The 26518-nt window shown below is 41.1% G+C and overlaps 1 long non-coding RNA gene across 1 annotated transcript; it reads right to left on the reverse strand.

Annotated features, from left to right (window-relative positions):
• Positions 1-14518: 14518 nt before the first annotated feature.
• LOC137045425 (uncharacterized) lies at positions 14519-19415 on the reverse strand. Its single transcript, XR_010898770.1, has 3 exons — positions 19348-19415; positions 18806-19136; positions 14519-15547 (listed from the first exon to the last, which is right to left on the reverse strand). It is a non-coding gene; the product is annotated as an uncharacterized lncRNA (long non-coding RNA).
• Positions 19416-26518: the final 7103 nt, after the last annotated feature.

Genomic DNA, 26518 nt, shown 5'->3' on the forward strand with positions numbered 1-26518 from the left:
CAGCAGCGTCCAACGTGATACCGTTCGGCCTGCTACACATGAGACCCCTCCAGTGGTGGTTGAAAACCAAGGGGTTTTCCCCCAGAGGGAATCCTTTTCGTATGATCAGGGTAACGCGCAGATGCCTTCGTTCCCTAGTCATATGGAAGAAACCTTGGTTTCTGTCCCAGGGACCAGTGTTGGGAGCGTCCTGTTGCCGGAAATCCGTTTCAACAGACGCCTCCCTCACTGGTTGGGGCGCGGTCATGGACGGCCGCTTTGCGAGGGGCCCATGGGAGGGCCGTCATTCCTCCTGGCACATAAATTGCCTGGAGATGATGGCGGTCTACAAAGCTCTCAGGAGCTTTTTCCCGGACCTCCGCGGCCAACATGTCCTGGTGCGGACAGACAATACGGCTGTCGTAGCGTACCTCAATCGCCAGGGAGGGGTAAGATCGCGCCCTCTGTGCAGATTGGCGCATCTAATCCTCCTGTGGTCCCAGGGGAAACTGTTGTCCATCAGGGCAATGTATGTCCCGGGGGTTCAAAATCAGGGAGCAGACATCCTGTCGAGGCAGGGGCTGAGGCCCGGGGAGTGGCGGCTCCACCCCGAAGTGGTGGAGGCCATATGCGAGAGGTTCGGCCCAGTGGAAGTGGATCTGTTTGCGTCTCAAGAGACGTCCCACTGTCCACTGTGGTTCTCCCTCACGCATCCAGCCCCGTTGGGGTTGGATGCCATGGTGCAGACGTGGCCGAGGCTGCGTCTGTACGCATTTCCCCCGATTGCTCTGCTCCCGGGAGTCCTGGAGAGGGTCCGTCGGCAGGGGGTCAGTCTACTTCTGGTAGCACCCCGTTGGCCGACGCGAGTTTGGTTCTCGGATATCATAGCCCTGCTGGCAGGTCATCCATGGCAGATTCCTCTGAGGAGGGATCTCCTGTCTCAGGCGGCGGGGTCGATTTTCCACCCCCGGCCGGAGATATGGAACCTTTGGGTTTGGCCCCTGAGGGGGCCAGGTACCTAGAGGCTGGCCTGTCGGCAGAGGTGGTAGAGACCTTACTCAGCTCCAGGGCTCCGTCCACAAGGAGACTGTACAGCCTCAAGTGGAATGTATTTTCCACTTGGTGCAGGAGGCGTGAGGAGGACCCAGTTAACTGCCCAGTGGCTTCAGTGCTGGAGTTCCTCCAAGATCGCTTCTCTGCGGGCCTAACCCCGTCCACACTCAAGGTGTACGTGGCTGCCATTGCGGCTTTCCACACTCCTCTGGGTGATGGGCCTTTGGGTAGGCACCAGCTGGTTGTACAGTTCCTCCGTGGGGCTCGGAGGATGAGGCCTGTGGCTCAGTCCAGAGTTCCAACCTGGGACCTGGCAGTGGTTCTCGAGGGATTGGCTGAGGCCCCCTTCGAGCCACTAGAGTCAGCAGAACCTAAGAATCTGACCCTTAAGGTGGCCTTTCTACTCGCCATTACCTCTCTAAGGAGAGTAGGGGATCTCCAGGCCTTGGCAGTAACGCCGACTTGCCTGGAGTTTGCCCCGGGTGGAGTAAAGGCCATCTTGCACCCTAGGCCGGGCTATGTGCCCAAGGTCCCATCAAGGGTGGTCAGGTCTTTGGTTCTGCAGGCATTTCATCCTCCGCCTCACGTGACGGCGGAAGAGGGGAGGCTTCACCTACTCTGCCCGGTCAGGGCACTCAGGGTGTATCTGGCGAAGTCCGCACAGTGGAGGAGATCGCAACAATTGTTGGTGTGTTTTGGCTCACCCAAGAAGGGGTTGCCTGCGTCTACCCAGACTATCAGTAACTGGATAGTCCAGGCAATAACCATGGCTTACCAGGTGCGCAGTTTGCCTTCACCTGTAGCCGTGAGGGCACATTCCACCAGAGGCATGGCCTCTTCGGTGGCCCTCCTTTCTGGGGTCCCCCTGCAGGATATCTGCGAGGCGGCGGGGTGGGCTACTCCACACACTTTTATCAGGTTTTATAGCCTGGATCTCCCTGCGACGCCTGGCGCGAGGGTGCTCCAACCCTAGTTGTGCCCGGTTTCCGGCTTCACACTAGGACAGGCGCTACCCTCGGTGTGGCCTAGTGGGTACTCGTTCCCCAAAGCGTTTCGACGCAGTGGGAAGTTCCCTCGATAAGGGAACGGCTCGGGTTATGTATATAACCCTTGTTCCCTGAGAGGGAACGAGCACTGCGTCGTACCGCCACACCTCGGCACGCCTGGAGCGCATGCTTCAGAGCAAGAACTGCCGCCATTATGCGCCGGCTCCCCTTTTATACTTCCGGGTACGCCGTCACAATGACGTCATCACGCACGACCAATCGGATTGGACTAGTGTTTATTCAGGCTTCAGATTCGCTGATGCTTAGGGAGCATCCCCCAAAGCGTTTCGACGCAGTGCTCGTTCCCTCTCAGGGAACAAGGGTTATATACATAACCCGAGCCGTTTTTACTTCCAGAAGCCAACTGTTGCACTCGATCCAGTGCATTTCTGTGCTCTGGAGAGCATCAGAGGTTTCTATTTACAGCGTGTCTTTGCAGCATTGATCAATGTAGCTAATCACAAATCTGTTGATTTAATGACCGCAATGGATCATCAGAGGTGTTTAAGTTAGAATCCAATCACTCCTCAAAACGCTAGCGTCTCAGTCCAATGCTGAGTTCTGTACGCCCGCAAATCCTCTCATTATAAAAAATCAAAGTGTAGACATTATGTCAATAAGACATTAATTGTGGAGTCAGCTTCACTGATTATAAGAGAACTGTGAGATCGTGATGAACTGAGATAAGTGGCAGATTTTAGTGATTATTAACAGAGCACTGTTTGCACGCTTTCTAGGCAACATTAAAGCCATTCAAAACTTGAATAAAATGATTATTTTTCCTGCTTGACCGCAGCCATGCACATTCTGCAAAGTTAAGTAAAATATAAGTAAAATAGTAAAGTGGTATTAAAGTATTCACAAGTATTTACTATAAGTTTAACATAACTTATAACAAAAATATAAAAGTCATGTTAAAATTATTGCGTAGTAAGGCTAGAGCACCCTAACTAATTTCAGAAGCACCCCTAGTGATTTGATTCTGGAACCAGACCTATATGCCAAATGCAGGATTTTGCTGCCTTAGGTAAGGCAGTGAAGTTTTTGTTTTAATTCTGTAAATGATTAAACAGAAAGGAAAATTCTGAATGATTGTGAATGTTATTAAAAATGGCATGGATACATCTGGACCATCTACACAAAAGTTTGGTCCCAGTTCTTGTAAATTCAAACTATTGTGCAGTCGAATATCCTGCTTTTGCCAATTACAGATTCAGCCATATTTGGTTGTGCCAAACTAAGAACAAAACATTCCTCATTGACCTGTACGAATTCATAACATGCCCAGGATTACAAATGTACAAAATCCCTTCTGTTGAAATATCTGTCACGTTACTGTTTGTGTTGGAGCTCGATGAATGACAAAGCATAAACACCGCTTTCCTTAAACACCATCATCAACATGCAAACGAGGATGGACAACACCAGCCCAGGCAGCCCTATACCTGAAGTAAAGGACAATACATTCTTTTCCGAATTTTTGTTCTGTACTTCCTATGATCCATACGAATTCTATTCCCTTTCTTGTGTTTAAATTGACTTAAAAAATGTGAGTTCAATCAGACTAAAGCAATAATAATTCTCACACATGCTGTTGTCTGAGTAAAATCATATCAATCCTGTTTTTGCAATGTTGGACTAACAGACCTGGCTAATGCCTTTGTAGCTTGACTTTGTTCAACACGGGTATTTAAATATTAAAACATTACAAAGTTATACGTGTTGTGTCTGTATATAGTTTTTTGAAGGGATGAAAGCTGGTTTATTAAGGCTTTTAGCACTCCCCCAACAACCATCTCCACCCCCAGGACAAAGGTCCTGCCAGTTGCGTCTACGCACAGCAATTACCTCGGCCAAATCAATGGCCATTGTTTCTGCTGGTAACCTTGCGAATAAATCAGGCTTTAGCTTGAAAGTAGTTAACGCTACCGTTCCTGCCGCCTAGTCTTCAAGGTCATTATCTGATTTAGTCGAAGAAAAATACTGTGCCTTTCCTTCTCTTGTTTTCCTTTTCCTTTTTGTTTCCTTTTTTTGTTTTTTCTCTCTTCTCGCAGTTGAATGGCAACCCCTAATCAAGTCTTGACTGAACACCGATTTTAATCACCCGTCACACAGGGCTGCCAAATTCCTACAGGCAAATAGCCATGAAAAATTTACCAGCAATTCCTCACCTTGTACCGTGCAGCTATTTGTTGTTCTGCTTAAATGTATAAAATAATATATTATTGAGTGGCCAGTGTGGAGGAAGAAGGCATGGAGTGATTCCAAGGTCAGCTCTCTTTGCCCGGGGACTAGACAATCGATATCATTTAGTCAATAACTTCTTTATTACTCCACTATCACTCCCAGCTAAAAGATTTTGGAGTTAAAACACATTTTTGTATAAAACATATTTAAGTATAAAAGCACTACGCAGATTTTTTCAGCTGGCCCGTTCCAGTGAGGTCAGCACCAGTGCCCATCAGTGCTACTGTAACCTTCCTTTCCTCTCTTATTAAAGCGGGGTCTCTCACAGGGGGCCAATTATATGATGCGGTAAGCACACAAACCTGTGTGGCAGCGTGTGCGGTGACAGTCGACGTCCCCCTGTCCCAATGGTGTGCCTGCGTTAGGTTTTTACAATGCAATCCCTGCACGCAATAACTGCAGCGCCTTGGGTGAAGGACACAGAGACGCAATAAATATGGATGCAAAACCAAAAATAATATTATAATAGTACATAAAAGACGGCACCATCTTCCCCTATCCGGCCGCATACAAGTGCCGCTTTACTGCAGCTTGTAAAAGTGCTTTATCACCTGCCACCGCATGCACAGAGGAGAGAGGAATGACACATTGCTGTACTAGGTTGCATTAGGGGTACTTTGCATCTTTCTTTTTTGAAGATTGTGCATCTTATTTCGCTTTTTTGACCTTTCACTTCGCTTGAACGCATTTAGATTGTTGCTTTCTGTAATTTCTGTAAATTGAATTCTTTCTTACTGCTAAATATGTGACTGGACAGAACAAAAATGAAGAGAGAGCATTTTTCTTAAAATAAATCAGCACACACTACAGAAGTCAGGCATGTGTAATGACAGACAGCCCCTCAGTGGGATCTTCAGGTGATCTCGCTGCCCATTAAAGCAGGCCCAGGTGAGGACTTTACTCAATGGAGTAATCCATGAGGGAGGTGAACAAACAAAGTCTCCCAATGACAAATGGCTCTGCGGTCAGTAACACTTTGGATCTGACCCAAATAAAGAGAGAGAAAATCCGCCACAATATCAATGATGCTTGCCATGGAAAATTCTTCTCTCAAAGAATGACTTAGGAAAATAACAATATATTTTATTGTTCCTTCACATAGGAATGCTTTTCTTTGGAAGTAGCTCTTCTTAAATCGTATTTGGTCAGTTTAGTCATTTTTCCTTTTCTTTTAAATCAATTGCCAAGAACAGTTTGAAAGTGAAACCAATTTGTTTTTCTTCAGTGGAATTTCTACAGCTCATTTATTGAAAGTTACCACATAGGGACTAATAATTGTTTGTTATTTTTTATTGTTACTCATTCTATTAATGATAATATAAACTTTTAATATAGCATTACTTAGAATATGCTTATTGTTGTTATACTATAGTCACATAAGTGTAGATAGAAACTAAATACCAAATATAACGATAGCAAAATCATCTAGAGTACTCAATGTAAACCTTAAAGCTCAAATTAATTAATTGGTTTGGGTATAAATTAAACAAATTATTTCAATTACCGTATATTAACTTTTATGAGTATATAGAACTTTTTCTTTTGAGTTCATAAAACGAACATTTTAAGTAATCTGAATTGTTTCACTGTTTTGAGTTTTATGAACTTGTTTCTTTTAATTTAACACTTAAATTTAACTGAAACTGGGATGGGATTTCTATTTCCTAGCAGGGCTTTGAAAATGAGAGTAAATGCTAAAATTACGTGTTAAATAACCCTTTTTGTGTGTGCAGGATTAATGATAAGTAGGATATGTATCAGTTTGTAATGTTTAGCTATGCTAATTTAGAAGAGTTTCTGTTATGTTGTTTTTTGGAGCAGGGGCTACCATAATGGTGACAAGTGCAGCATGAGCACAGCAGGCATGTGGTATATTCTATAATCAATATATAATAAAATTGGTTAAATGCTGTCAACGCATTGTGTTACCAATTAGCAAGTTAGCATTTACTGAATTAGCTAGTTAAAGCTAATGAAGTTTTCACTATATAAAATATTTAAAGTAAAATGACATGATAATTTTAAGTTAAATGTTCAAGTTGGCATTCTCAATATTTCAAGTTAAGAGCAATTAAAATAAACATGAACAAAATAAAAATCTGTCAATTCTGCTTACTTAAACTTTGAATTTCTCAACTTAAACCTTTTGATGGAACTAATTACCTTGCTCAAACTTGACATGAGACACAAAGCAAGCTGGGCAGTACTACAATATAGAACCTTGTTGTAAAATGTTACAGGCTGATCTCTGACCCAAAGACCTGTAATTCAACATAGCAAAAATCTAAAAAACAAACAAAGTAAAATAAATAAGCGCACATAAATGTAAAATGTTAATTTTTACAATTACCTTTGAGCTTCTCTTGTACACTTTATCTATTCTTTCTTTGCAAGGAGAGCTAGTTTCAGACTAAATGGTGTACTTTGCCGTGCTGGCAGGTTATGTGGGTAGTCTGTGTGCAAAAAGCAACAGTAAAGGTCTAAAAGATCACAGACAGGGTCAGACAATGTGAGTGTTGTTTTACTGAGAGCAGACCCTTGCAGACTCTTTAATAGCAGCCATTTCCTCTCTGTCTCTCTCTCCAGACGGAGAGCTTTAAGGGCTCGGTGGCTCTGATCTGTCAACCCTGCACCCCGACACACTCAACACAAACACACAACACACACTTGTAACTGAAATACAATATATGTGAAGGGGAAAAAAGGTCAAAATTAGGAAAAAAATCCTTGAGCCTTCATTCACAATTATGCTAATTAGTGTATGGCTCTCCTCTATGATAAAGTTAAGAAACAAAGAGGCTTTTTTCAACAAATGATCTCTGCTGACTGCATATTTAACATACTCTATATGCCATATGACTGTATGCAAGTCAATTTACTAAAGCTCTAAAACTGGTGAATAAAAAAAACAATGCAAAATTAAATGATTAATATTATTATTTGTGTGAAAATACTATTACTGCTACTACTACTAATTAAAAGAATAATAATAAATAATTGACCATTATTATAAGTAGTAGTAGTACAGTAATTATATTATGCAACTGAAAATGACACTGTAAAATACAGTGTTACTGAGAAATCAAGTATTGTGTGAGGCTGGCTCCTACACACTCATGTTTTTAATGGAAATCTTAATAGCATACCAAGCATTTCATATTTTAAAAGCCTGCAGTCAGCATGACTCGCTGAATTAACATATAGCGTTGCAGACCAAGCGATTATATGGCATCGATTTACAAGCCCCCCGCACGGAGGAGACACATTTTCTACAGCACGTGTTGGTCGCGGCTCATCCGGTCTTAGCGCCACGGCTTCAACGATACACGACAGAGACCTTTAATAATGAACGATGGGACTCCAAATGTATAAAAGAGGGGGAAAAAAGAACCGCTTTATTCAGGAATCCATAGCGCAATGTCGAATGAGAGATTAGCCTTTAAAAATGAGACACGTTGATGACACGTCCAAGCCTGGTGCATGTGGAAATATTTTCCTCTTTATTCCCTCTCACTCTATACCTTATACCTCTTTCTTTAGGCCCCCCCCCCCCCCCCCCCCCATCAACACATCGCTCCTCCAGCTTAACATTTCTGAGCAGCGATGAATCATTCAAGGCTTAATGTATTCAGGACAGGCCAGGACCAACTGCTGCTATCAAAGGACTTGGTTGAATAACTGTAATAACTGGAAAATTATTTTGATAGCCTGAAACAATCTTATATATCACAGAACTTTATTAAAATAATATCAAATCAAATTAGCCTGTATCCCCATAATGAATTAAGTAACAGGTTACGCTGATATTAATCTCGGCTAGCTTGCAGGCATTGCGGCAGGAGCATTTAATAAGCCAGTCCCTGTTGCTCTGAAGGGCTAGAAATCCTCGAGTACCCGTGCTTATTCAGGGAAAAATACATCAAAAGACTCTCTCCCTCTCTAAATAATGTGCCCGTTTTCCCTGCCTTTGGTGAAATTATTCATAAGGAGAAAATCTTGGTGAAATCTCGTGAGGGTTCTGATTAGCAGCTGACCCGTGGGGATGGTGCGTATCCTAATCCCCTAAATGCCTCGCCGTTCAACCCCCTCCCCTTCGCCTCCGTCCGTGTGCCGAGGAGCAGACCCTGAAATAATAATATAATCATGTTTTCTTACGGCGGCGCGGAGCAGACGGGCCGAGCGGGAGCCGCGCTGGGCCTTCCGCCGGTCTGGGTGCAGCTGTCTGGGCTCGTGCTCGCTCAGGCCCCAGCCTGACTCTCAACCCCCCCTTCCTCTCGGCTTTGCTCCCTCTTGCGCTCTTCCTTGGATACTGTCCATTTTCAGGGCTAAGAACCTGCTGGAGGCTCTTTAAATTTTTTAATAGAGCCCAGATGAAGCAGTGCTGGGGAGAGGAGAAGACAGCTCGTGTCAGTTTTTTCCCCGAGCTCCCAGAGGCCTAGTAGCCCTGTAATGATCTGGTAAGGCTACAGATTAAAGTCAAGCTGGAGTCCAAGAAAAGGGGGGAAAGAGAGCTGCCATCTCACACGCGCTCGCACACACACACTATCGCCCGCTCTATCTGGCACTTACAGACTCACACAGAGGCAAACTCTGTTATCTCTCTGTCTCTATTCCTCCCTTTTTCTTCTCCTTATCTCTCTCTTCCACTCTCGCGCTACCTCTATTCTGCTGTTTTATGTCTCTCGCTGGTCTAGTGGACCCGGGTTCTCTCTCTCCTGGTGGTGGTGGAGAAAAGGAGGCAGTTGGACAGATGAGGGCGAAGGGGGGAGTACTGTATGCCGCCACCGTTTCCTCCAGCAGCCTTTATTTGTGCGCTATCTCCAGGTTATCTTTCTTCTTCAACCCACCCTCTTTTTCTACTCCTCCTTCCCTACTCTCCCCCAGGTCTGGCCGACTTGTTGTGCTGCCCTGCAAACTGTGCTACATAACCATCCTCTAGGGTGGACACTAAATCTTTTGATGCAGGCGTAGCAGTGATAACATCTGAACTGGGGGAGACTTCTCAGGGCGTGCTTGACAGATGTAGCGGGGCCTTTTAGGATTTAGAGCCGAAGCGTATCTATTACGGGTGCTGCCGCGGCGCTCGGCAGGCCCGTCTGGTAATCTCCCATGAATTTCTGTCCAACTTATCACAGGCCCGGGACAGGTTTCTGCAGGAAAAAAAAGGAAATCGTCGAGTCTGCCCCTGAAGATGCACAGACTAGGGTCTTTGAACCAAGGGTGTCTGCATTGGTGAGACACAAACAAAATCAATGCGATTCATATTCATAGACGTTATTCTTATGCGCTTCCAAGTTCATGGGCAGGAGTGTCAGCCAGACCAGGTCTCTGTGGAAATGACCAATCCCTCCAGCTGAACTTTGAATATGCAAATGTACGATTCTATATGAAATTGACTCATATGGCCTTGAGAGGTAAACTGTATAGGAAATGAGATAACCGTAACTCGTTTTATATGTTAGGGACTTTATGCAACAAATGTGAATATTTAAAAGAAATGTGTGTGTGTGTGTGTGGTGGTGGTGGGGGGGGGGGGACATCCTAAAGAAGTGATAGACTCAGATGGAGAGGGAAATATGACCGTAAGATAGACAAACAAAACCAGGCTGTTGTCAACAATGAAGGACTGAAGATACTGTGATAGATAGACAGACGACTTTGTTGTGAGACACAAGGGAAATGGGGCTTTTGTCTGTGCCTGTGCACATGTGTGTATTTTTGCATGCTCGTCTGCATGCGTTTCTGTTTCGGAGCAGCATGCGAACAAATATTTGTGTTTGTTACTCCCCTCTGGAGGTTTTGATCCTGTGCCATCTGGCAGCTCGTGGGGATGCGGCCCGTCATCTTCCTCATCTGATGACTGTTCTGCCCCCGTGCCCTCCCCTTTACGCCCCTCCACACTTCCACTCACCCCGCTTTCTCCTCACTCTGTCTCTTCTCCACATCATCTGATCTCCATCTCTGAGCTTCTTTGTGCTGTACAACATACACAAGGTCCAAAATGAACTTTGAACCTTTAAATGATGATGGTTTGAGAAAACATTAGGATATTTTGGATGAGACTTTTATTAAAATATATTGTGGCGAGGTGGACGGGCGAGAGACATGGGAGGATCAAGCGAGACCGGGGCCTGATGGCGAATGAGCATCACCTACGAGACACACACACACACACACACACACACACACACACACACACACACACACACACACACACACACACACACACACACACACACACACACACACACACACACACACACACACACACACACACACACACACACATAATAGATAAAAATCTGATTTTTCACATAGAAAGTCTTTGATCTGACACTTATATCAACGAGAGTCAGATTATCATTATCACATTTGAATTTATACAATGCTGCAGTATATGTTTATTTACTCGCACAAGCCAATTTTCTTGCATTTGGAGCTCAGTGACAGTTAATTTCAGATCCTGCATACATATATATCTAGAACATAAAAAAAGACATGGGGAAAATATAAATATACAGTGGTGGTTTTAGAACAGCAGAAAGGCTGGTAGAGGTTAACAGGAGTACGTTAGCAATTTTGTCTGCGATACCATCTGTTAATTGTTTGTGTATGTGTGTGTATAAATCTGATTATGAATGAGAGTGAGGGAGATTGAGGGAAGCAGTTCAAAAATTCTGTAATTAAATCATTTTCCTGTCAAACTTCATTATGCAAATTAATCCTTAAGCTTTTTGTCAGGTACTGGCCTCTTAAAGAGAAAGATCTATATCTACAGGAAGTGACATTGAATCAAATCACAATTATTTAGTCTAGCCTAGCAGTAGGGCTCTTGAGATCTCGTATTATTGACGATTACAGAAAATTACACTCTGAGAATTCAGGTAATTATTTCTCCGACTGCTCATTTGAACTCATTCAGCTTTTTCTCCATGATCAGTCATTTTGCAAGGTATAGAAAATAATAATCTGCACACTTCACTTCACAGAGTCAAATACAGATGAATTGCTTCTCTTTAAATGTTATGATTGACTGTTATGTAGTCTATGGAAGGGTTGACCTGTGCTCGTGTGTGTGTGTGTGTGTGTGTGTGTGTGTGTGTGTGTACACATGCACGCACGCACACACACACACACACTGTTCCATTTTTTTTATGGAGACTTTAGACACAATGATTTTTATACAGTACAAACATATCCTCTAACTCCACCCCTTAAGCTTCACAGAAAACTTTCAGTATTTTAACATTTTTAAAAAGCATAATTTAATATGATTTATAAGCTGCTTTCCTCATGGGGACAAAAAAGTCCCCCAAGGTCAAAAATTACTGATATTACCATTTTCGGACATTTGGTCCCATAATCTGTGGCAATACCAAGACCACAATGATACCAGGATCAAGAACGCAAACCAAGTTATTCAAAGCAGACAGATCATATTAAGACAACTTATCTCAATGAGTAATTGCATATGCCTTAGATTAAAAACCTGTAATTCTAGTATATAATTATTTTATAGCACTGTAAGAATGGCAGCTAAGTGAATGAAGGGAGCTGAATGAAGATTTCATCCAGCCGGCTGTAATAAAGGTGTGATTCCTGAGAGATATCCACAGTATATCCTGGACATATAAGATATCTTAATTCATTACTCTCTGGGAGTTGGCAGGGATTTAATATTAAAAAAAAGATGGAAATAAAATGTAAATGTGAGGTTTTTTTTTTTTGCCTGAAAATAAGACTATTAAATATGATTAAAAATGCAAAGATGATGATAATTAGTAGTATCTGTTAATATTATATCTTGAAATCTCCATAAAGAATAATAATAATAATAATAATAATAATAATACAAATATTTAATAATTATATATAATAATAATGATAAATAATTATAATTATTAACAATAATTATTATTATTATCCGCCATCCGCATGTAAATGGTGTGTTTTCTAGGTGTAAGTGTGTGAGCTTCACTGCCCTGGGTGCCTGTGGAAACATATGGCCAATCTTCCCCTGTCACCATTGTCACTTTTATCGTACTCTCCACTGTTTGATGTCAAATTAGTCCAGGAAAAACTAATTCTCTATTCTTCTGAATCTGGCACACTGAGGGAACTTTGTTGTAGTCCTGGGAGGCAAACAATGCTTGGAGGAGTTAAACCTAATGAAAGCCTTTGATCCTGCAAGATATTAGAGAGAACGCAAGAGGAGGGAAAACAGTCAAGTTGCTGAAAATCCGACTCGAAATCGAAATGCAAATGATATTGAAATGTAGGGATTTTGCATTTCTCTTTCCTTTTTTATAATTAATAATTCCAGATTTGTTTGTATTAGTTTTAACCTACTAAAGTATAAAGGCTTTTCTCACAGGAGTGGCACTCCATATTTATACCACTGAAAGTGCTATTTTCAAGATGCGCAAAATTAAAATGTCGTAATGCTAAATTATGAATATGGAGACCAAAGACCAGGGGTGGGAAAGAAAGAAAATCTAAAAAAAGAGATGAGCGATTTTTTTTTTTTTTTTTGTGAGTTTGTCAGGCGGATGCTAACTCTCTGCTTCTTATTTTATTATGCTAGTTTTCCCTCAAGTAAAGAGGGTGTGCTAGTCGTGTCTGAGAGACTGTCTAATGACTGCTTTGTTAGGCTGTCAGAGTTTGTGATGAGAAGACTAGAGAGGCAGCTGACCCAAGTGTTCAGGATGTGACAGTAAACATATGTCACCAAAAAAGTGTTCACAGTGGCAAACACAGAGGATAATGGGACACTGTGAAGCTTGTGCACACAAGTTTTATGCAGCATCTACCTCAGGACATGAGAGGAACAGCATCATTTATTCTTTGGATTATGATTGACGCTGCTCAGATTGTAGAAAAATAAAAATTACAATATCTCTGAGAGAAATGGCAAAATATACACAAAAAATAAAATAAATATGGCATAGAAACAATTTTCACACAGTTGCTAGTAATTTTTTTAATAAAATTTTAAATTAGAAAGATGGAATAGCATTTTCTTTTAAAACACACTAATCTTTGTTTTATTTAGAACTTTGACTTTTTAAAATTATTATTATTATTATTATTATTTTTTTTTTTTACATCTGATGAAGCTAAAACAGCCCTGACCCGTCAAGGGATGCTTGGACTCCACTAGACCCCTGAAGGTGTGGTGTCTGGCACCCATATGTTAGCAGCATATCCTTTAATTCCTGAAAGTTGTGAGGTGGAGCCTCCGTGGATTGGACTTGTTTGTTCAGCACATTCCACAGATGCTTGATTGGATTGAGATTTGGGGAATTTGGAGGCCATGTCAACACCTCAAACTCATTGTGCTCTTCAAACCATTCCTGAACCATTTTTGATTTGTGGCAGGGTTCATTATCCTGCGGGAAGAGGCCACATCCACTAGGGAATACTGTTTCCATGAATGGGTGTACATGGTCTGCAACAATGCTTAGTTGGCACGTGTCAAAGTAACATCCACATGGATGGCAAGACCCAAGGTTTTCGGGCATAATATTGCCCAAAGCATCACACTGCCTTTGCTGGCTTGTCTTCTTCCCGGTTCCATGTTCATCCTGGTGCCATGTGTTCCCCAGGTAAGCAACAAATGATTTAAAAGAAAACGTGATTCATCAGACCAGGCCACCTTCTTCCATTGCTCCATGGCCCAATTCTGATGCTCATGTGTCCACTATTGGCTCTTTCAACGTTGGATTGGGGTCAGCATGGGCAAAAATGCAGCTATGCAAAAATATGAATTGTGATATGGTAAATGGACTGCATTTATATAGTGCTTTTAACAGACCCTATGGCCATCCAAAGAGCTTTACATCTTGCCTCACCTTCACCCTCTCATTCATACACCGACGGCGGTGTCTGCCATGTAAGGCACCATCCAGCTCGCCGGGAGCAGTTGGGGTTAGGTGTCTTGCTCATGGACACCTCGACACTTGGTCAGGTGGAACTGGGGATCGAACCACCAACCTTCTGGTTTGCAGACAATCTACATGAACCACTGAGCCACTGTCACCCCGAAATTATAAAGACAAGCCATTTTCTGAGTTAAATAATTGTCTTTTATTTTGACATTGTACTAAATCAATTTTTTAAAATATTACTTGGAAAGTATTTTAATTAACAGCATATATTTTTCCTATTACCGTACCTGAATTTTAGAACTTCACCTGAAAAGAAACATTTTCAATTAAAGTTTTGATGATAAATATAATTTATCATGATTACCAACCTTAAACACTATTATCAAATGCTGTAAATGTATTAAAAGCGCATTGATTTTTGAAACAAACAAACGAACAAACAAACAAACAAACAAACAAACAAACAAACAAACAAACAAACAAACAAACACCTATTTTTAAATTGCTGCTAACCCCCCTTTTGGCCCACATATGGAAATCCATGGATTAGATCCATTAGGATTAGACATTAATATGTGGGATCAGTATTTTCAGCATTTCTCCGGTTTCTCCATATGGAGTCTTTATACGGGAGTCTGTTTTCTCAAGTATATGTTTCCGAGGTGTGCTTGGTCAGGCCTGGGGGCTCAGCTAGCTGGACTGATAAAGTGCAGGCCTGTTGCCTGGAGGTTGTTGAGAATGGACTCCCCTATCCGCTTTTTTATTCCTTCTCTTCAGTTTCTCCACCTCAATCTCAGGCAAAGCAAATAAAGAGATGTTGAGGAGGTGGCAGGGTGGCAGGCCCCCCAAATGTAAAGTTTGCGCAATCACTCAGATACAAGTGGCACCGCTAAAAATTGCCCTCATACATCAGCTTACGGTTTACAGGCGCTGACAGAAAGGACGTTGAAAGGTCAGAAGGAAAAACATATAGATGTGTCAAAGCCTGCGCTCAGGGCAGCAGGACTGCGGGATGATGGGAAGTGAGATGAGCTCTGGAGGGACTAAAGAAGTGCTTGATGGGGCAGGATTCGTTTCTCCCTCCCTCCCTCTCTTCTTTTTTTCCTGTTTCTTCCCTTGTAAAGGAAAGCGGCATGCAGGCGTCAGCACCGGAGACCAGGTACAGTTGGGCTGTAACCTCTCCCGCCGACCCCTCGTGACAAGACAGATAGCTCCATTCATCTGCAGCTGAGCAGCGGCGCGGCGCTGCATTTTTCACCCCCGGCCCAGGATGGATCTGCTCGCCAGGAGGAATGTCACCAGCCTGAATGCCCTGATCTGTCACGAGTCCACCATCTTCACCCGAATCACAGCACCACAGACAGGTCGAGAGAGAAACGGAGGAGAGATAGAGACGAGCAGTCAGAGGATGACCATTTACCAGAAATAACAACAGATCATGCAAAGCATATAAACAACGATCTGTCTTTAGCAACTATGCCTTCTCAAACTCAAAACGAGTGCACTGCTTTCAATCGGTGACAGTGATAGTAAAACATATTGTTGAAAATGACTTTGGATCTGCAATTGCATACTGATGCTATTAAGCTCCAGTGAAGGACAGTGAAGTGATGGAGAATTTATCGAGGCTGGTTTTATCTCGCACTCTGCGCAACAGCTTCCATATTGATCACTGTTTACAGATATAATCACTTTCAGATTCATTCTTCATCAGTATGGCCTTCTGTATTGATTTGGTTTTACTCATGTCTCTCTATAAAGGCCCTGCATGAGTGCAAAACCCAGAGAGAGGATGTGTGTGGCTCATATTTATGTATGATTGCGTGTGTGTGAGTGTGTGTGTGTGTGTGTGTGTGTGTGTGTGTGTGTGTGTGTGTGTGTGTGTGTTCATTCGTTCAGGCTGTAATTCTGTTATGTTTTATGAGATATCGCTCTTTGTTTCTTTGTGAGTGTACAGTGCAGTACAAAGGTCTCCTGGAGGAAATAAACCCACTTGAGAAGATAAAATGTGATGGCAAAAAACAAGCAGTAATGTACAAAATCAGAACAATCAGGACAGATATACTGATAGATATACTGTATGGACAGAGCTGTTATATAATTGTTCTCTTTTTTCGATCTTATAGGGTAAAGCTATCCTGATACACTGACCTACATCTATAGCAAAACCTACACTTTGTGGTCAGTTAGTAATAGATTAATACTTTTAGCAAGGATGCATTAAACCATTTAATTTTTTTTTTTTTTGCATGTTCTATTTTAAATCAATCCTGCTCGTTGGACTTTCTATTCATCAGAAATATTAAGCAGCATGTCTGTTCTCAACGTTGATGATAATAACACTCGGATTCAGACTTCTCTCACATCAAACATGAAGTTGAAATAGAATTAGAATTGAAATGAAAATGCATTATATTGTAATTCAAATAAATCTAACAGAAGTAATGTTCCCTGGACCCCAAAAATGTTAAAGGGGTGATGAATTGAGAAATCAAGTTTCCATTGAGCGTTTGATATATAAAAGGTCATGGTAATAGAATATCCTGTAAGTTTCAGAGCTGAAAACTTCCTTGTTAGTCAAAGAAAAGCTTTTATAGACACCAGGCCCAGAAAACGATTGTGTGCTTTATCCTGATGTAATCGAGTGATAAAACACCGCCTCTACAGAATAATAATAAGCAGGTCTAATTCAGTAGCTCCGCCCACTGACTCATGGAGCTGTTCGGATCGCGTTAGCCAGCAGCAACATGCTGAAGACGATAGCATGATATTGCGCTATTCCTGATTGTGGAAGAACACAGTCGTTGCATAAGCTTCCTTCAGATCATAATATTAGGAATGTGTAGTTCCAGCTCACGTGGGGAAGACATGTATGTGCGTTCGTTTCATATCACAGTGGAATCGTTTGTAAAGTTGTAAAGTCTCAAGTTGATGCTGGATTTGCAGACCTTTTGAGATTAAAACACAATGCTGTGCCTTCTATATTGGATCCTACAGGAATGGTGCAGCACACTTATGTGATTAAAGCGTGTTTTTTTAATATATGTAATAGTATTGCATTGTTATAGATCGTTTTGATTATGTGTATGTGTCTAAAAGAACATGCCTTTAGCACGCTGTCACTGGGCTGGAGAATCTTTTATTTGTTGGTTAATTGCGATTCGCGGTCAGACTAGGACATGTATGGGCCAGGGCTCGCAAAGCCCAACATCCTGGGGCTGTGTGTTTTCCAGATGAGCTACCAAAATGTAAGCCTGTCGGCAGGCCGGTGAATCTCAAGCCATGAAATAATATTCCTTTCTTGATCTGCTCTGTTCACTCTCTCTTGACTTGACATTTGAAGGGACACACGCGTGGCTCGTGCTTATATCCACCGATCGGGCGAGCCATGTAATACAAAAATAATATTCCAATCAATCGCGGGTGGATGAGAAATAAATCATTGTGTTTGTTTGATAAAGACGTTTAGGAGCCCTGTGATCGAGAGAATCATTCTGGTTGCTTTCAAAACAATCCCTCCCTCATGTGAACGGAACTGACAGGGGAGCTGAAGCTCATTAAATATGCAAATCTTCTTCAATCCTAGCCATGGGCGTTTACTTCCAAGTCTCCAGTGTGGTACGCCCATCAAAACCCAGCGTTCAGGAGAGAGCCTCTCCCCCGAGAGAAAATAGCCCTTTACTTATTAGTTAAGATGCTTTTGAATGTAAAAGCCACACAAACGTCATTATTTGACCTCAGACAACAGTATACAATTTCTTAAAAAGACAGTTCATGACACATTAAATATATTATGGTGAAATATATCAAATAAATAAAATAACTGGTTACACTTTATTTCAAGGTGTCCTTGTCACAGTGCTATTAAACATTTAAGTACTGAGTAATATTAGTTAACTAGGGTAGAGTTAAGTTTAGTTTTAGTGTTAGTTGCATATAATTATATACAAAAATATATACAAATAAAATTAATTAATTTGGTCTTATTTAATTCTCTAAACTATAATACTGATCTGCCAACATTGTCGCTCTATAATAAATTAAAATAAGCTGATAACATCACTGTTTTTACCAGAACGACTTTACAGCCAAATCAAATTTTGTTGCAATATTTTCCTGTTTAACACTGTGAAGCTGTTTTGAAACAATCGTCATTGTAAAAGCGCTACATGAATAAAGTTGATTGATTGATTGATTAATTATGCACAATGTATTGTTATCACTATAGTGTCTACATGTAACAAGGACACTGTAAAATAAAGTTTTACCAAAAATGTTGAGGTGGCATTTCAAACATTGTCTCTCTGTCTGTCCATCCATCCATCAGGTCTTACCTAAAATGTCTAAACATTTTAAACTTTCAAAGGCTTTGTTCAGCCAACATTCAAAATCTGTCTTCATAAACTTTTCTTTTCTAGTTAAAATAAGTTTTAAGAATCACTTTGAATTACAGCTTTAATTATACTTCCTGGCATTTTGATTCAAATTGCAATTATACATCCTGTTTGCTACTTTAATTCAAAATCACAATAAAAAATGTGCCATTTAAAATGCATTCTCAATTCAAATATTTTGTCTTGAACATAAACTCACATGTAGCCATTCGTGTGATTCCTTGATTGGATCCACCAGGGTCCTTAATTGCTGCTGGGACACAGGTGGACAAGAGAAGAGAAAAGAGACAGTGAAAGTGGGTACAATAAGAGGCTTGTTTTTGTCAGAGACAGTACTCATACTTGCTTTTTTCCCCTGAACGGGGCTTGTCTGTCATGTGCCTCTGTTCCATCTGTGCTGTTGTAATGTAGGGTTTTATGTCCCCTGTGAATATGTGGCTATCTCTCCCATAAAATGCACTTTGTGCTTGTACTGGTTCATTAGCCGAATGAGCTGCATGAACAATGAGGAGAGGACAGCAAAGGAGAACCTAAAGGAGAAGAGAGGAGAGGACACATGCAAAGCTGACATAATGCTGATTACAATCCACATGAGAAAAAGCCGCTAAGGCCACATCTGGAAGCAGAGCGGGGCAGCGGTGCAAGAGCTGAGCTCAGGCTGGGCTTCACTGGACCACAAACACATGCCCATTTTATGCCCTGCTGAGGACTCCTGGAGAAGGAAGAGGAGCAAATACTCACACTCAGGGCTGCTCTTGTCTGTAATGTGGCTGTTTGTGAACATCTCTGCCCTCCAGTCAACATAACTCTGGCTCTAGTCTGCAGAAAAAGTGTGTGATAAGTGTGTTTATCATTGAACACCCACATATGGGTGGATGAAACTAAGCATGAGTGGTCTCATTTGCTTAAGCCCTTCTTCTCTTGGTGTCCACGTCATGGTTGTACAAAATTGAAGAACTGGTCCCCTTTTCATTTTTGAATTTGAATCAGATTGGCCCCACCCAGAGGGAAAAATAAATCAATGCAAGCAAAGCATTTTGGGAAATGACATTTTCTTTCCCTCCTTGTCCACTAAAGTTATGTATTAAAGAACCCGATCACACATAAATGCGTATAAATAGTACGAGTGTGCAATGTCGTGGAATGTATACGCCAAAACTCATTTTGGCGTGCATATGATACGCTGTTTTTCGCGTGCATATGATACGCACTTTATGACGTATATATGACACGCTCTTGGGTAGGTTTAGGGTAGCGGGGCGTATATATGACACGCTCTTGGGTAGGTTTAGGGTGGTGGGGTGGGGGGTTCGTATGTATAATACGCCATAAAATGCTTGTCATATGCACGCGAAAAACAGCGTGCCATAGACACGCCAAATTGAGTTTTGGCGTATACATTCCACGACATTGCACACTCGTACTATTTATACGCATTTTTGTGAGAATACCCTGGTATTAAACACCCATCCATCCATCCATCCATCCATCCATCCATCCATCCATCCATCCATCCATCCATCCATCCATCCATCCATCCATCCATCCATCCATCCATCCATCCATCCATCCATCCATCCATCCATCCACCCATCCATCCATCCAATAAACCTTAAAATTTCAAAGTTTTGTATTCTTTTTTAAACTTTACAACAGCTTTTCCAACCCGATATTTAAAACTTGTTCTTTTACAATAAATACTGTACTATACAGTAATAAGTAATGATCAGTAGCAGTGTTGCTATTGTATACCAATAATAATATTGTATAAGTATATCTCTTTTACCGCCAGCGTAAAAAAATTAAATAAAATTGCCGGTCACTGCCAGCGCTTTCGATCATTTTCACAAAAATGTAATGGCCCTCAGATATTTTGTTGTATGATTATCAAAAAGAGCAAAAAGTGGAGAAAATCAGATTTAGAACGATGATCAAAACTTAGATGAAGTAAATCGAGTCCATCAACACTCCTAATGTTTCACAGTCATATATCTTGTCCTGGGTCAACATTTCATTCAGTAGCATAAGGCAGTTTTGATTTATATACTGTTTAAAGCAGCACTAGGTAACTTTTCAACCTTCATAATATATTTTTTAAGACTCTTGTGATGATAAATCGACTTACAATAGGTTGAATGACACGTCTGCCAGAGCCTGATGGGGTCTGTATCGTTTTTAATCGTACTTTTAAACTTCGGGTTTCGGGTAGTAACCCGAGAACAAAAAGAACTACAAAATTCGACTGCTTTACGGCATATACGTCACTTCCACCAACACACACACTTCCTTACATTCAGACGTGCGAGCACAACTTTGTTCGTCGGATAATATAGTCATGTCCGAAGCAGCACAGACACATAAGAAAGAAAATGTTTTGTTGGAGGAAAGCAATAAGAGGAAACGAAAAAGTGATGGGATTAAAGGCAGGACTAGGATCAAAATGTGACCAGGGTTTGCTCGTCGGCGTGAGCTGGAGGAGGCGTGCCCGACCGATGCTGTCCTGCTTGTTACGGTGAGCTACCACTCAAACATTGAACTGAAGTATCATATAGATTCTGTAAAACGGTAACCAATAGACTACTATAATGACGCTGGCTTGTAAACGTGAGCATCGTGATTATTTGGCGTTTGAAAAAAATAAAAGCCATGAAATTATATTCATATGACATGCTGAAGCATATGCCACTGACTGTAACGTTACCTGGGATGAAGACATTTCACACACGCCGCCTGAAGAACTCGAAATCCTCTTGCAGTGTTCAGGGGAACTGTTAGTGCTGCACCATGTGCTGCACCGATCCGCAGCGCCACTTTTATGAAGTTATTTGGCCGGCACCGCACCACTGTATATATTTTTACAACCCGCCGCGCACCCGCGACCATTAAATAGACATACGGGGTCCGCGGGTTATGAGACGAGCCACGCATCACTAGTTCAGGGCTATCAGGGTTGTCATGTCAACAAATGCACGCGCGATGGCATCCCCTGTTGTAGGATTACAGCGCTTACGACAGTAGTTGAGGACATTATTTTTTCCAAACTGTAGGGGGACCCCGAGAGCAAAAGTAGCCAAGTGGGGCTTTAATGTTGATGATTGCATTATTTTACATATGCATATGATTACATGAGATCACTTGTGTCTGCGTCTTCTTTGCCTGTGTTTTGACAGGCAGAAAAAAATTGATTCTGTTGTCTGTACTCTTTCAGAAGATGTTGTAGCGCCCCCTAGCGTCTAACAGGGAAAACAAGCAAACACTGTGTTTGGCAGGGAAGCATTTTCTCACAAATAACTGTAATTCTGTTTGGTGGGGAAACATTTAATTAAAACTGAAACATTTTATTATAAAAATTAATAAATCTAAAATACAGTTTTCATCTAATGTTTAATGAAAATAAACATTTTTGCAATGGCAAATAAAAAAAAAAGTGTCTACAATGCTACAATCTGTCCACACTAAACGCGACAAAGTTGCAGATCCAATGTCCTTCATGTCAGAAGTAGCACAGGCGCTTGGAGTACATCAGAAATAGAATGGGACATCGGTTTACTGTCCGAAATGTTGTCGTCATACTGCACCACATCTGGTGTAGACAACATCACTTAAAATAATGATTTCTATATTTTCTATACTTTTGTCACACTGAATCGTGCAACACATCTCAGTTAAAATACTACAATTACTAAAAACTGAAAAATGTTTTTTTATTCAAGCTAAAATTATAAAAAAAACGTCATTTAAAAAACATATACAATTACAAAATTACTAAAACTCAATAATACGAAATGAACATGGTAATGAGAATTTCTTAATAAAAATCGAATTTTCTACCTTGGATTTGAATTAGAATTTAAAAAGCAACCTCAATTACATTTTGAGTTGATGCTAAGATGTTTAGTGCTGTTTCTGACAACCCTGCAGAGGGGAAAGTAAGAAACTAACATAATGGATCGACATTGGGTGGCACTAATCATGACGAAAGATTTACTCAAACACATTCAAACTGGCATTCAGAGTAAGCGAAACTGATTGGATTCCCTTCTGCTTTACACTTCAGTGAAACCGGACCACATTTAGATGTCAACCTGAGACTAGTGAAGGGATATGTGACTTTCAACCTCCTGCAGAAGACGTTAAGCTGCTAAGACACTGCTACACGACTCTATTCTCAAATATTGTACATGTACACCGCTCACATATACAAGCGTGCATTTACAGCAACGTTGTTTATACCAGTTTAATTTGATGGTAACATTGGGCAGCTTTTACTTTCCAGCCTTTGCAGCCAATAAACAACGTTCTTTGAGCGTTAAGATTAATATAGCATACATCCACTGGATAGTCTGGCAGTGATTGTCTGAAAAATAAACTTTGTTGCGACTTTTTGCAAAGTGTTTATTATGGCAGAAGGGTGAGTGTGTGTCTGGGAAGGGAAGGGGAGGTGAAGAGAGGGAAAAAAAGGGATTTATTTATTTGGTTTGATTTTCACTCCTAATCTTCCCTCGCTCATGCAAATGGAGCGAATACGGAAGGTGGCGTAGTTATCTTTCTTTACATCAATAAATAAAAGGCTCCAGTAGACCACAGGACCCAGCTAATTTTCCAAACCAGTGAAGAGGCTTTTATATGGGGAACACCTCTTCCATCCCACCTCACTCTTTCATTCTCTCTCACCAAAAGCTCCTCCTCCTTCATTTCCATTGCTGTTTCATCTGGAGTTTTTTTTTTCTTCTTCTTTGCCACCCACTCATCGTCTGGTGTGTATCTGTCTGTGTGTACGTCACACATCCTGTTGTGTATGTTGGACGGAGTGATGGCCTTGTTGCCCCGTGGTGGATTTGGATCAGGTTTCCTGTTAGGTAAGAGGACGATGCATTAAAGGCCAAGCTGTAATCTCCTCTGTTCCATCTAATCTCCTCATATTAAGCTTCTCCTGGACGATAAGATGGCTGGGCTTCCACCTTGGCCGGACAGCTGACGGCCGGCTCTAACTGCAGCACAGGACCCGGGAGGACACACCCACACACATGCTTACACATAAAACTCTCTTGAGAGGAGATTAATTGCTCTAAAATTAAGCCTGTGTGTGTGCTGTGACCTTTAGGGTCACTTTCCCTCAGTATGATGAAGCACTGTGGTCAGTCCTTCAGCATGACCCAGCTTCCCTCATCCAGCGCCATCTGCAGCGCAAAACACTCGGCCACACCAACTGGCCTTCAGAGCAGGTGGATCAGTGGATCACTTGTGTGTGAGAAAGAAAAATAATAATTTGTACAATATTCTTAACAGTGATTTAAATACATTCATTTCAATGGTTCATAGAAAGGAAATAGAGAAGATAAATGTAAAAGTTCTTCACTCTCATGAACAAACCTTGAGAATATTTTGCTGGATTCAGAAATCCGATTTGATGCAATCTCGCTCGATTTCAAAGTGTCACGACTCTTTTAGAGTCTAAAAACAATGCTCAATTGAGTTAGAATGATGTCGTCATACACAATTCAGAATATGAGTGTGAAACAGCTCCATTGGGCTGGGATTATGGGGCGTGTTTCAACCGAATCAGGAAAGACCTCAACTGGATAGACCTACAACCAATCAGAGCAACGAAGCAACGCATAACATTAGTTGTCAAATGTCAACAGAGATAAACTGCACTGTGTTGCCAAGTCCGCGTTTTTTCCCCGCGGGTTGTTTTCCATGTCCGCGGGTTGAAGCGACCTCAATTATGTGATATATAGACCCAGGAATGCGAATTTTAGCGGGCAACCTTGCCAAAATAACACACGCTTTACCCCCCCCAAATGCCATTTTTTCCAGAGATCCCCCCAAGAAGCTATTGTTTTGGGCTAGTACTTGGCGGGTTTTGTTGTAAAGATTTGACAACCCATGCCCATGTTCAAATATTCGGCTGGCATCCAGGCTACAATTGAGTAGGAAGCAGGTTATCAAAATAAGTGTAAACTCTGATATATTGGCTTTTTTCAGCACATATAAGGTGCATATGTGACACAGTAGTAGCAATTATAAACCAATATCCCTTTCCTTTACCTGTTTATCTCCAAAGATCTACCAGTTCAACAGCACTAAGCAATTCGTCAGCAAGCGTAGACCATAGTCTTACGCACACATCTTAAACACACACAAAATGCTTTCTAGACATGTAGCATGATACAAAGGACAAAGCTTTGAATAGCCTTCGATTCGCTCTGCGGCCCATTCCAGGGAGAGGGTTCATGGTCTCTCTTTTACTTTCATGTGTTTTGCAACTGGATTCCTGCGCAGGCAACCCAAGAATGTGATGAAAAGTGTCGAATCTCTGGCCAGGCCACATGCATGCAGACATAAACAGAGTGCCTAATGACACTCAGGCCTCGCTACTCGGCCACTTTCAACTCAGCCCTAAACACTAGCAGCTGGGCCGAGGTGGCACCAGAGATGTTTATTGGGGGGCTTTAGCCCATCAACTTATTGTCAACAGTTCAAGAGCTTGTCAGCGGACCCACCAGATGTGTAGCGAAGAGAAAGAGAGAGAGTTAAAAAGAGAAAATGAGAAAAGCCCTGTGTCTGCCTTAAGCTTTTGGAAAGTCTAGTGCTGGTGTAGTCTTCCCAAACACTGTTAAACTGAGTCATGCTTCTGGGGGTCTCAATGAAAATCATATGATGCAGGTGACTATCAACGAATCACTTACCTCTCTACTCTATATGAGGCAAATAACATTATGTGAAAACTGTTATATAACCAATTATTTTCAACTTAATACTTCCAGTGAGATTCTAAAATGCGCATACGATGGACACTTTATTATCCCATGAGGCCATGGTAGAGGATTTGTGAATGTCAGTAAACAACCCAACTGATGCTTTTAGGTCACAGCACGACAGTTACAACACGCAGAATGAAGCATGTTCGGATTACATTCAGACTACATACTGTACAAAAATAACTTTTTTTTTGCAGTAATTACTTATTCAAAAGAAGTCTCTACGGATTCATTCAGAAATTAAACAAGTGTATTAATGAGTAAGTGACTGAATCATTCACAACACAGATTTGTTTAGGAACAAATGTAGTTGATTTTAGGATCAGTTGATACTATTGTCACTGGCTGCGCAGACAAGGTATTTTTGTGACACGGTGAAGATTGCATGTTACTCAATATTAAATATGTATTGTTTCAATTATAATAAATAATATAAATATATTTAAATATAATCAAATATAAATATATATATATATATATATATATATATATATATATATATATATATATATATATATATATATATATAATGACTATCAACATCACCCCTATATATATTAGGGGTGTAAGGATTCATTTTATATAACGATTCGATTTGTATCAAGATTTGAGGTTGACGATACGATTCAAGAACAATATTGGTTCATTTAGAACGATACGTTCCGAAACGATTCATTGAATTGAAATCGATTCAGTAACTTTTTAGGCAAAAATTTTAATCAGCGTGACTGAAATAAATACATGCAGATGAAGTTTCCTAGATACCTGTTGTTTCTTTTAAGGGAACCAGGTATCAATTAATTATGAATAAACAACCAAGTAAACAATGAATGGCAAATGTGTTCACATTTTATTTGAATAAAGTGCAACCAACAGTTTAGGTTGAATTAACAGGAAGTTAACCTGTTCTGCTCTCATTTTCAATAAAAGTACAGTAAGTGCAACCAACAGTTTAGGTTGAATTAACAGGAAGTTAACCTTTTCTGCTCTCATTTTCAATAAAAGTACAGTAAGTGCAACCAACATACTACTACTGCTACATCTGCTTGTTTTTCAAAATAAAAATATTACAATATTAATATCAAAAATAAAGTGCAACTAACATCTCTTCAGGTTTAATTAACAGTAGGTTTACCTGCTACTTTTGC

Source organism: Pseudorasbora parva, chromosome 17 (genome assembly GCF_024679245.1).
Source record: "Pseudorasbora parva isolate DD20220531a chromosome 17, ASM2467924v1, whole genome shotgun sequence".
Lineage (NCBI taxonomy): Eukaryota > Metazoa > Chordata > Actinopteri > Cypriniformes > Gobionidae > Pseudorasbora > Pseudorasbora parva.